Source organism: Pollicipes pollicipes, unplaced genomic scaffold (assembly GCF_011947565.3).
Source record: "Pollicipes pollicipes isolate AB1234 unplaced genomic scaffold, Ppol_2.1 Scaffold_4740;HRSCAF=5597_pilon_pilon_pilon, whole genome shotgun sequence".
Taxonomy (NCBI): Eukaryota; Metazoa; Arthropoda; class Thecostraca; order Pollicipedomorpha; family Pollicipedidae; genus Pollicipes; species Pollicipes pollicipes.
Window position 1 is genome coordinate 27,403,174 of NW_023596545.1, and position 12,038 is coordinate 27,415,211.

A 12,038-nucleotide genomic window follows, 5' to 3' on the forward strand; every position below is an offset into this window, starting at 1 on the left:
GGAGTTCACGGAACTTATTTCCGAAGTACAATTAATGCTCATTGAATCGTTGGAATGGTGCTATAGGGCCTTGGTTGGAATGGATTATGTGGCGCGTGCCAGACCACATGGCAAAACTTCGGCTATCGTTACCCAGGCAAGTTTCCGTGGAAATTCTACAAAACCGGAATCAAAGGCTGTAGGAACTTTTGGCAGATGAAAAAGCGTAAGGCAGCTATTGTAAACGGCAAAAACAGTAGCTTGCGAAGGCCTATCTCCTTAACGATGACTTCACCGGTCTGCATTAAAGTATGGCTTGAACTAAGCGGGCTTAGAAATATTACTCAGAAACAAGCCGTGCATGTCGAATATACAGCCATTCTGTTGGAAGAGATCCATTACAATGCAACGATTTTATCGCGAGTTTCCCGTCTCGTAATGAGACCTGCCAAAAATGCAAGTAAAATCACATCCGTATTCAATAATGCAGCCAGGATTAGGGCCTGAATTATTGACAGCGGGCATACCGCAGAAGTGGATCCAGTATCGAGTCGGCGGGGGAACACCACATACAAATTACGCCAAAGCAACCATCATCAGGAAAAGCCCCCTTTCACTGTCTTGGCGAACAAGTGACGAGGCATCGCGAGCTGGCGTCACTGGCCGCCACACGAGCCCGCATGGTTCGACCGTCACAGTCCGTGCCGGTGACAGGCGGCAGTAACGATTGGCGGTAGCCACGGACACTGGCCGGCACCGTGGCCGCTGGCAACGGCCTGGCCGCGTGAACACTTCACACCTCCACCGGCGGTGACGCACTGCATGAAACAGACGGTGTGCTCGGTCACGACCCGCGCTGGTCATGTCGCCGGCTGGCCGACGCAACCGTCCACAATGGCGATGTGTGACGGTTTGCATGCATGCGGAGAGAAACCTCAGGGTAGTAAAGAGAGACCATGTAGGTTGCAGTCAGCCTGACACAGAGTAAGATAACTTATTTTTTTCTCACGATGTCACCGCGTAATATGTGGCGGCCGACCGGTCGCTAAACTCATCCACCCTGCTACCTCCACTCACCTCTTCGTTTCCATTCGCCCAGCGCCTCGCATTCTCTGGGGCATGACCGCGAGTACCGGGCTTTTTTGGAGTGAACAATCCAGCCACGCGCCGTACCGGATGCTCTGGTTAGGGGCCCCGCCCGAGTGCCCTTACAACACGGATATAACGCCCTATCTCTTACCCATTCATGAATTCTGGAGCGGAAATGTGATTTTGTGTTTACTTTTAGCTCCAGTTGGCGCCCACAGACCTGGAGCGGGCACTCACAGCGGACTTCTCAGCACACCCACGGCCTTAATGCATTAAAGTATATGTATATATATATATATATATATATATATATATATATATACACATATATATATATATATATATATATATATATATCAAAATGAGGCGTGCCGTTGCAAGACTATTTTCTACAGGGGGTAGCAACTGGGCCATGATTTAAGAAGCTCGAAAGAGCATGTTTAAAGACAATATAGGCATTTGTATTTTTCGCCTATGGAGGACAGTTTCTTTGACTACCTATTCATGAATTAGGAAAAAAGATTGCCTTTTCTACGGAAAACTGCTACCCAAGCGCCCCAATCTAACGCCAAAGTACGGGCATTATCCATTCGCTACAGTACTTGGCCCTCGTCGACTGTGGACGATGCGCCGTTCCAGTTTCCCCGGAGAACGCCGATTTACGTGGGGGCCAGGGTAAGTGGATACGCGGGACGGCACTAAGACGGAAAACCGTGTCTGATGTGCGGCAGTGTCGACGGTGAAGCTTGGGAGTAAACCCGTGTGTGCATTATGAAACGTTAAAAACACGCACCGTATTCAGGTATGTGTGAACAAATACAGTAACCGTATGCGAGACCGTTGCTAAAGGCTAAGCCGAGCAAGCCAGTGCTATCAGACGCGGGCGTAAAACTCAGTGCACGGTGGCCACCATGCACGCAAAACATTTACATATTTAGCAAAATATTTCTTCGAAATCACCCATCATGCCCGGTGTCGTATTATTGCCCCGTGTTTGCTGGTGGAAAATGCCGCGATCGTTTTCCGGGAAATTTAGGTCCGTCTTCTGGGCAACTGATTTCCAGCTGATACACAGCATGCAATTGCACTGACGCTCGTATCCTTTGCTGTGTGCAGCTCGTCACACGCTGTAGGGAGCAATAGTTGGATTCGCTCATTCTCCCACATAACATGTACATCACATATGCTGTGAATGTATTAATATGATAGTTATTATTATATATACATATATATGTAAGCCTGTGAGGGGCTGGTGGCAACGTGGAACCACGCGATATGGGCTAGACGTGACCATAACTAATAGCTTCTGCGGTGGCGGTAGTTGGAATTTCAATAGGAAACGATGCGAGGCGACTGGAATGTCACCTTTTGGTGCAAAAGCAGAGGGGTGGTGAATGCTCCCTGGTAATTTGGACAGAAGTGATGTGCATTAGGATTAATCAACCAAATTGCTAATCACCTGGGAAAGATATAATGTCTGGCTTTTGAAAATAAAGGCCCAGTTGAACTAGTTAAAGCGATTTTGCGTCGGAATCGCGTGTTTCTTTTAGTTGACAGCCACGTCCAATCGCAGTACTTGCCTGTCGCAATGAATTCCTGCTGATTACAGTCACCACGGCCTCAGTTGTTTACATTAGGTGCGCGCGTGGCGAGACGAAACACAGAACTACGCCATTCCTCCACATTTGTGACAGGGTGAGCAATTTTCTGACAAAAATAACCAATATTGAATACCAAAAGGCTTCTTGCGTTGGAGCCCATTGTTTCCTTTCGCTCATGGCCATGGATCTCCCGTTCGAAACCCTCCAGATACGATAGCGGTGTGTTCTTGCCGTTGAATTTCCATAACAGCAATATCCGTTCTGGCGATTTTGATTAACACGCGCTCGGGTGGGGGTCAAATTGACCCCCGAAGGTTTTTCCAAAATGGTTTCCGAAAGGCGCGGCGTAGCTGCGCCAAATTTTGCATAGCTGTAGACAATTGAATAGCAGATCGTTTGACATAAAAAATGTAGATTTATATTGTAAGGTCGCTGAGCTGTGGCAGGTCAAAGCCAGGCCATTATTTTGGCTAAGGCAATTTCTAGGGAATCGTTCACCCTGATACAACAACGGAGTGTTTGACGAAGCCATACATCTCTGAGATGGTTTCTTAGGTACCAGAAATATTAAATCAGCAAATTACGTTGACCTAAGGTCAGGTATGAAGATCAGACCAAGGTCAAAACCAAGCTTATTTATTACCCTAGGGCTTACTGTATGGGATAGTTTTCTGGTGCTCATTTCGAATCTATTGACGGCAGGAACCGCATTATACATCTTCCATTGACTTCTTAGAGGTCAGAACAGGTCGTTGGCCAACATGACCCGAGTCGACATTTTGTTTTAGGAACATACTGCCTAGTATAATCTTTGTCGCTTATTCGAATGCAAAACTCAAAGCAGTATTGTGTGATTTTGGTCACTATGACCTTGAAAAGGTCAAACAAGTTCACTGATCTCAAATAGGCTTTTGACCTTTTGCTTAGAAACAGTTGCCTAGGTTCTGGGGGCGCTTTGGCGATCAACCTGGAATTCGACTTTGTTTGACCTTTTTCATATGAAGGTCATGAACTAGGAAGCTCAGACTTTGATTTAAATGAGTTCACGTACAGGTTAACACACTCTGTAAATTTGGTGCCTCTGGCTTTCTTAGTTCCCGAGATTTCTGGGGGGGTTCAACTTGATCCCCTCCACCCGTGTGAAGGGTATCTAGCCGGCCACCAGGACATGTATTAATGCTAGTGAAGACACACCGATGAACCTAAACGTATGGATGCGGCAAAATGTTTTTTTTTCTAACATTGTCCCTTGACGGATATGGCCTGCGGCTGGTGGCATCGGCCGTGGTAAAGGTCAGATGACGTCAGAGGGCAGGACGAGCCGTACCCTGTATTGCGGTACGTTAAACTTTCGCCACCAAATTCTGCCATTGGTACATAACTGTGCAGTAGGATGGTAGGCACTGCAACAATCACTGCTCTGCGTGAGCTCTCATCCGAGGAATGCATCCATTCAAACGGTTCAGGTTAAATCTTTAAAAATCTCACAACAGATTTTTACTATCTTTGGTCACAGAACCAAATCACAGAACTGAAATTCGTCATTAATTCACAATAAAATTTTCGTACTGCTACTAATAAGAAAATGGCAGGGGACAAACCTTTACCAAAACTTTTTTGGTATGCATTGCAGTCGCGGTGTAATGACCTAAGGCTGATGCGTGACTAATTGAAACTGCAGCAATCAATCCCATACATAAACTGCCAGGAAAAAAGGTATGACGACACTATGCTTCTTTTCAAATATGTAATAATTAATCTGCCTCATCACGCTGAGTGTCAGAAATCGAGGACTGGGTGGCAGCGCTTATCGCCCGCCCTCGACTGGACGTGCTGGATGGTGGAGAAACGTCATTCACGCTGAGCTGGTGCGGGAGGATGTGCTCGCGCCCAGGGTGGCCGCACGTTGGGCGGCGGAGCCTCGCTTTTTATGTGCATCTCAAGCATTTAAGAGAAACGCTGATGAGACCGAGTGTATTTTAACAAACCAGCGAAGAAAGGAAATCGCCCCAACGCGAAGGCACAGAAACTGATAAATGCTGCTTAGTGGGATTAAATCATAGTTTATCGCTCCCGGAATGCACCATCAACGACCACCAAATAATAAAATTGAGCTAAATGAATAAAATATTTGGTAAGAAATGATCATTTGTTTGCAGTTATAAGTTGTCAAAGATCTAAGGCATGTTGGTATTGCCTGAAGCTGAAGACGTGTTTCTCGTTTGGCTAGTTTCATCTTTAAAAATAATAGCTTACATTTGATGTGGACACAATCATCCGCGCTGGCTTTCGAGGTTAAAAATTTCAAAAGACAGCATGCGAGTGCACGACATCGACGATCCGCTCACCAGCGTCACGGTAACAAATGCAATCAGAAGCGGGCCTATCCAACACATGCAGCGTCCAATACTTACACTGCAGATAGAGCGATCAATCCAACGGGGCGATCTGTAGCGATTTCCCCAGGGGGCAATGACGTACAATTCTGGCGTAGGGAATAGCCTTCCAAGCTTTTACTTCCAGTCCGGTGGCATAAAGTAAAAAGTAGCTATTTAGTGCAACACCCGTAAAATTCTACCTGTCATCTATGATAATGATTTAAGTAGGAAGTTACTACAAACCTTGGCACTCATCTGTCGGGTTTCATAAACGCACAAACGTAACTCTCCACTTCCTACGCCGGTTTCATAAACCTCGCAGCACCCCTCAGAGGTAAATCATTAAATGGCGAGGCTGAGCTAATGTCAAGGGCAATACAAGCGTTGGTTCCCATGGAAAGGATGTTCTCGTTGTGAACTCGGAAGTTTTGGACGTCTATAACAAATCTAGAAACATCGCGAAAGTGGCATAAAATGTGTGGTCATTTACGGTTTCGCTTAATAACAAGTTTGTGGTTTGTGTGAAGATTTAATTCGCTGAAATCCAGACATCCTAAAGTTCTTGATATTGTTTCACCACCCGCAGCGTCGCTGGCGGCCCGTTGCTGTCGGTCCGTCGCTGTCGGTCCGTCGCCGTCGGCACGTCGCTGTCGGTCCGTCGCTGTCGGTCCGTCGCTGTCGCTATCGGCCCATCGCTGTCGGCCAGTCGCTGTCGGTCCGTCGCTGTCGGCTTGCCGCTGTCGGCCCGTCGCTGTCGGTCCGTCGCTGTCGGCTTGCCGCTGTCGGTCCGTCGCTGTCAGTCCGTCGCTGTCGGTTCTTCGCTCTCGGTCCGTCGCTGTCGGCCCGTCGCTGTCGTTCCGTCGCTGTCGGTCCGTCGCTGTCGGCCCGTCGCTGTCGTCCCGTCGTCGCTGTCGGTCCTTCACTGTCGCTATCGGCCCGTCACTGTCGGTCCGTCGCTGTCGGCCCGTCGCTGTCGGCCCGTCGCTGTCGGTCCGTCGCTGTCGGCTCGTCGGTGTCGGCTCGTCGCTATCACTGTCGGTCACCCGATATAAACGTGCATCGACTAATGAAATACTACATGTAATAGCTAGCTTTTTCTCACTCAAGGCTGCGCACTTTGTGCACTTCTGTCATGTCTGTCCGTGTCATAGCAAGGAATAAAAATGACGTCGTGAAATCCGCGACATGTGGGAGAGAGGTGTGTTTTCATACCGTCCTGCCATCTCTATTTACCACGCTTCTTGAATTCTGTTTGTAGTATCTACGAATTCACTATACGAACTGCACTTGCATTGATTTTCTGACATATATGTACGCGTCCGCCCTTCGCACAAAGTCAGTCCTGAATATGGTTATGTCGTTTCAAAGCTCAGCAATCCCTCGCCACAGGTCGATTATCGGTCTAAATGCTTTGTTTCTCGGCTCCCACATGGTCATGCGCCGATCCCTCTATGGTCACCACTGCTGATTTTACGATGAGCCAGAGCATCTTTTATTTCATTTCAGTTTCAACGTGAATGCCTACTCCATGGTCCAATCAGCTGCGTTCATAGAATCCGACTTGGTAAAGTATGCAGCAAATCCTTACTTTTTGTTTCTCCGTAAATATAACTTTACGGGCATAAAAGTGCATAATTACTTCTTACTTTATGCAACCGGATTCAACGTAACAGCTTGAGCAAGTAACCCCCCCCCCCCCATGCCAAGATTGTACGGCATTCTCTCTCTATTAAGCGAGTTACTGATTGCGCCGAAAAACATAAGTCATAACTGTGTTTAATTGCTGCTGCGCTGTCATTTAGTTGTGTTGCGAATTTAAGTGAAGGGGTAGTACTCGTATATGGCCGCTCCTACAGATTTCCAGCAATCGCGATCTTTTGGAAAACCACTCTCCCCAATGATAGCCTATCACACAAGCGGCGGATGCGTTAATCATTCAGGTAGCGACGTGTTTGAGGTGACAGGCATGGCGATGTCTAATGATTTCGCGTCATTAAAACCGCCTGCAAGTCGCAGGTTAGACGTATGCAATGTGGCACAAATACATTGCAGCCAGCGCAGAACGGGAACGGCTGTTTTCTGGCCTTCTCGTGACGTACCATCGGCACTCACGCACTCATGCAAATTTGAGTTCGTCAGACGCGCTCGCAAGGCTCACGCTGACATGAATAGATCGCGGCTATTTATACCTGCGCTATATTAACGCAGCCGTTATTCATGTAGCACGGCACACGAAGGGCTTATAGCGCCTATAGAACATGCATACCAGTGTTTACCGGCTACTTTTGATTCGACGAGGACGACGAAGCATCGCTGAGGATGAATGTAACAAAGCCGGCACATCTGGAGCGCGCCGCGTTCCCGATATAGTGCAGTATCAGCGCGCCCGCACAGCACGTTAACCATCAGGAAGCTTGATTGAATGTGCGGATGTGTCTGTGCTCGCACCATTGTGCGACATGATCAGGAGCGCAGCTTAGATGCTGATGAAATAAGTAACCAGCTGTGTTTGGGTCCCCTTTGTTGAGGCTGACGTCCCATAGCAGCACGTGGAATGCTGAAAGACTTAAGCCTTCAGTGGGGCACTGAATCATAGTTGCAAGCGTCCGACTCCAGCAGCATTGAGCGACCTACTTTAACCAGTGTTTTGTGGCGAGCAGGCGAGTCGATAGCGCTCGCGCGCTGTGGAACGAAGCAAGGTTTGTGCCGAGGCTTAGGCCCCAGGGGATGATCTGGTGACCTGATGACCTGGTGTTGGATTGGGCACATGGATGTTATTGTCATGGACCAACTTCTGGGTAGCATCGACCGTCAACAGAAGCGCTTCCGTGAAACGCTGAGTCGTTAGTAATACGGGCGCTAACCTTCGAAACATTTGCTTGAAGGATATATGCATTCAGTGTATATATGCATATGGATATATATATATATATATATATATATATATATATATACATCCTGAATAATTTTATTTTCAGTGATATTATTAATAATAATTTTCTTTTCGGTGATCCTAAAAAAAAACAGAACAGGGAAACCTCCCACACGTTCTTCTTTCCTCATAGTTCCCGGGTGGGCGTTTGGTTTAAACTCAAGAAGGTACTCACGAAAGTGCAGTTGCGAACTCTGCGTTCATGCGCGTGCTCTACATGGCAGACCCGGCATACAACTAAGATATACTCCAAGCTAGGGACCTGTCATGTGATAACTGCAGGACTGGAAAAGTAGAGTGCTGGCCTCCGAATGTGTGGTGCATCTCGGGTCAGCTCGGCTGGACCGGTGGAGATGACTCGGTCACCCAGCAGCAGAGGTCTTTTTACGGAACAAGCACCGCTTTAACGATAATAACCTAAGCAAGAGATGACGCGCGAGGCCAATGACTGTCCAAATGCACCATGAAATGGCTGCGATATGCCATTTCTCACGACAATAGTTTCGCCGTAACGTGCCTCTAATGCCTTGTACACGGCGAAACGACCGCTCCCGCAGATAATCGGATGCTTGGCTAGTATCCTCGATAAGGTTTACTAGCAGACAGCGTGGCTTGTCAGCGTAATTAAAGGGAATATTCTAAAGTGGAAGATATTGAAGCAAGCGTCGGATACAGTGAAATAAGGTCACTTATGACTATTGGCATACTTTTAGGCGGAAATGCTGCTCTGGACATCATAATTTCTCCGTTGAGCAAATATGCTCCTCATCGCGTCATTGTTTGATTACCTCATCGTACCCTGCGCAACATTGAGATCATTGAGATCAACAATGGCTACTTCAGTCCGAAACCCCATACAAATGTGAAACTATCCCCTTTTAAACGGTCACGCCGCGCTGAATGTTAGAATTGTTCGCTTCCGCACACATCCGGTCTAGTACTCGAGTGCATCTCCCTGTTCGGAAAAACTGCGTGGCGCAACACTTTCAAACAAAAGGTACCAAGACCAGGCCTGATTAAGTAACCAGGTCATCCAGCCGCTGTAAACTTCGTTGCTGATGATGTGAAGTACAAGCTTTTGAAGGAGGGGTATGACGCCCCAAAAATGCATGCTGCTAATATTCTTTGTCCTAACTTACTGTCATTGCAAGTGCGTTTATTGAAGCATTCTTTGAACATTTTGACTGATTTACGGAAGACTCACTTCCTCATTTTTCATTTCATACGCCTCTGGGAAATGACTTTCGATAAGCCTGCAAATGAGGTGTCTTGTCCCACCCCGGGGCCAAGACGCCCCGGGCCGTGGGGCAAGAAGCCCCGGGCCATGGAGCAAGAAGCCCCGGATATTAGGGCAAATGACTTCACCAGCAATAGTACCCCATCTAACACTAAAAGTTCAGGTCGGGGTCCAAAAAAATTGTATCTGCCTGTAGTCATTAAACTAAGCATTTCCACCTTGTAGATATCACCCTTCTCAACATCGAACCAGATTAGCACCAAAACAATCAATGTTTATTCGGGCATACCTGTGCTGAACGGTAGGCAAACGGTAACGGTACCTGGTGTAGAAGTGTGTCCGGATTACTGCCACGTAAAAACTACTCTCGGCAGTGGTCGCGGACGTACACCGTCTGGGTGCCATTTGCAGCAGTGCAAGGAGCACAAGCCAATCCTTTGTAGCTCCCACACTGAATCCACTTCTCACGGGAGGAGAAGCGCATTGAGCAAATCAGTCATGTTGCGTCTGTCTCGGAGTCTGGCACTGACTCCTTTTTCGCCGGCTCTGCTTAAGTGCCTTTTGTTTGCTTTGGATAGCTTACAAGTAGCTCCTTTTTGGACGGAGGTGAAGAACCGCAGACTTCACCGTTTTACGGATGCGTTCGCTTTTGTCTGCCTTGGGTAATGGTGACAACGCTCCTAGCAGTGTCCTTGCAGATGCAGTCTTGCTCGCTGGAGCTCCTCCGCTGGGACCAGCGCCGTTTACCTCGCCAGCTCTCCCACCGCGACCAGCGTCACCCTCCGCGCCAGCTCTACCGCTTCGACCTACGTCACCCTCCGCGCCAGCCCTCCCGCTGCGACCTGCGTCACCCTCCGCGCCAGCCCTCCCGCTGTGACCTGCGTCACTCTCCGCGCCAGCCCTCCCGCTGTGACCTGCGTCACTCTCCGCGCAAGCCCTCCCGCTGAAGCCAGCGCAGTCCATCTCGCCAGCTCCTCCGCTATGACCGACGTCACCCTTCGCGCCAGCTCCCCCGCTGGGATAATCGCTGCCCGCCGCGCCAGCTCCTTCGCAGCGGCCAACGCCGTCAGTTCCACATCCACTGGGCTCTGCTTCATCCGTCAGCAGCGATGCCGCGTAGTCTTCCTTTGTGAAGACGTTTTGGTCGAACGGCAAAAGACCGGTCACTTTGAAACCCTTGGTGGTTCTTTCGGGTGTTGCCATTCGGTTGAACGCTTTGCAGATCAGCTGCCCAATCTCGTGAACGGTAACGCCCTGCCTCGGCTCGTCCGCAGATGGTTCTCTGCCGCGACGTTGTAGCCGGCTTTGAGTGACTTGAAGACGGTTCGGTCGAGAGACTGCATCTTGTGCGAAGAATGCGGTTGCAGGGCCAGCCTATGTATGTGGCATAGAGAATGACGGGGCTTTGCGTCCACTGCTGAAAGTGCGCCAGCCATTTCAAGGACAGTTACCCGTCCGTCCATCCTGAATCACTGGTACCAGCGATGGACCCTGGAGGTGTCCCATTCATCAGGTTGTCCAGCAGACGCTTTCTCGGCCAGATCATCATCGGAGGCATGTAATGCCCCGCGGCGCTGCAAGCAACAGCTGTCACAAGTTCGCCTCTTCCGCGCTAGTCAGCGCTCCGACGCAACGTTTCCCACACTCGGCCAAAACCTTTAAAGGTGTCTGAACAGCGGTAACACCAGATTCGTCTATATTTCAAACCTGCCAGCTCTCGAATTTGAACATTTCAAGAAGATCTTTACGGATCTCGAAAAAATGAACCATTATGTCCTTGTTGAAGCCAATCGCCCGATGGATGCGGGTTCCTTGCGGCTTTCTGAGGCTGATATCTGGGTTGCTGTTCAGAAAGCTGCATAGCCGTTATTTTCCGGCTGATCCATCTCCAAACGGATGAGGATTTTCATACGTTCAGCCATCTGAAATGCCAGTTTTCGCACGTCCACAGTAGTCAAGCCAAAGAGGCGACTTTCCATCTCAAGAATGTGTTCTTTGAGAGCCATTTCCACATCGGAAGGGAACGCTGTGTCGTACCTTCCAAGATGCTGCTCTCCCGGACGTTTCACGTTACCGTCGCGATGACGTCGGGGTGATGTAAGCGGCACACCATGTTTGCGTGACACCTCCCGCACACCCAGTCCTTCTTTGAGATCATCCAGAGATTTTCCTATGGCAATTTCGCCATATTTCCTGCGCTCAGATTTCCGTTTGCATGCCCGCACCATGCCTGAAACAAAGTCATTTTTATTGCACGCTGCCCAATTACAGCATAAACAACAGGGCTGTTGACTTTAACCACATTTCTAGATTGAAAAGGTGTATCAACTGTCCAATATCATTATCTTCCTGCAATTGTGTCTCCTCAAAATTCTGCCCTTTAAGTTTTGGAATAGTTACCCAGATTAAATTATCGTCAACCAGTCACTTAAAGCCGATATAGTAGGAAATTGGCAATAAAAGGTACAAATGGGGCAAGACGCCCCATGGGGTTTTTACCTCACGACCTTCCGTGGCGTTTTACCCCGACCAGTCATTCGGATGGAAAGCGGCGCCAAGAACGAGAACTGACACGAATTCAACACCAAACGGTAAGGTAATTTTGGGTTCAAATTATGATCTCTCGATATGCATTAACGATTCTGAACTGTAGTGTGGTATAAACGATTGCCTTAACTTGGCATTGGAAGGCAAAAATAGAAAAAGCCCTCGCAAACGCATTTTTACCTTGATCTCTCCGACGCGACCCACCACGTCCTTCACTATCTGTGAGCGTACTGACCGCATTTTGTTTGTTTAACAGGGCAGAAAGTGTTGCCCAG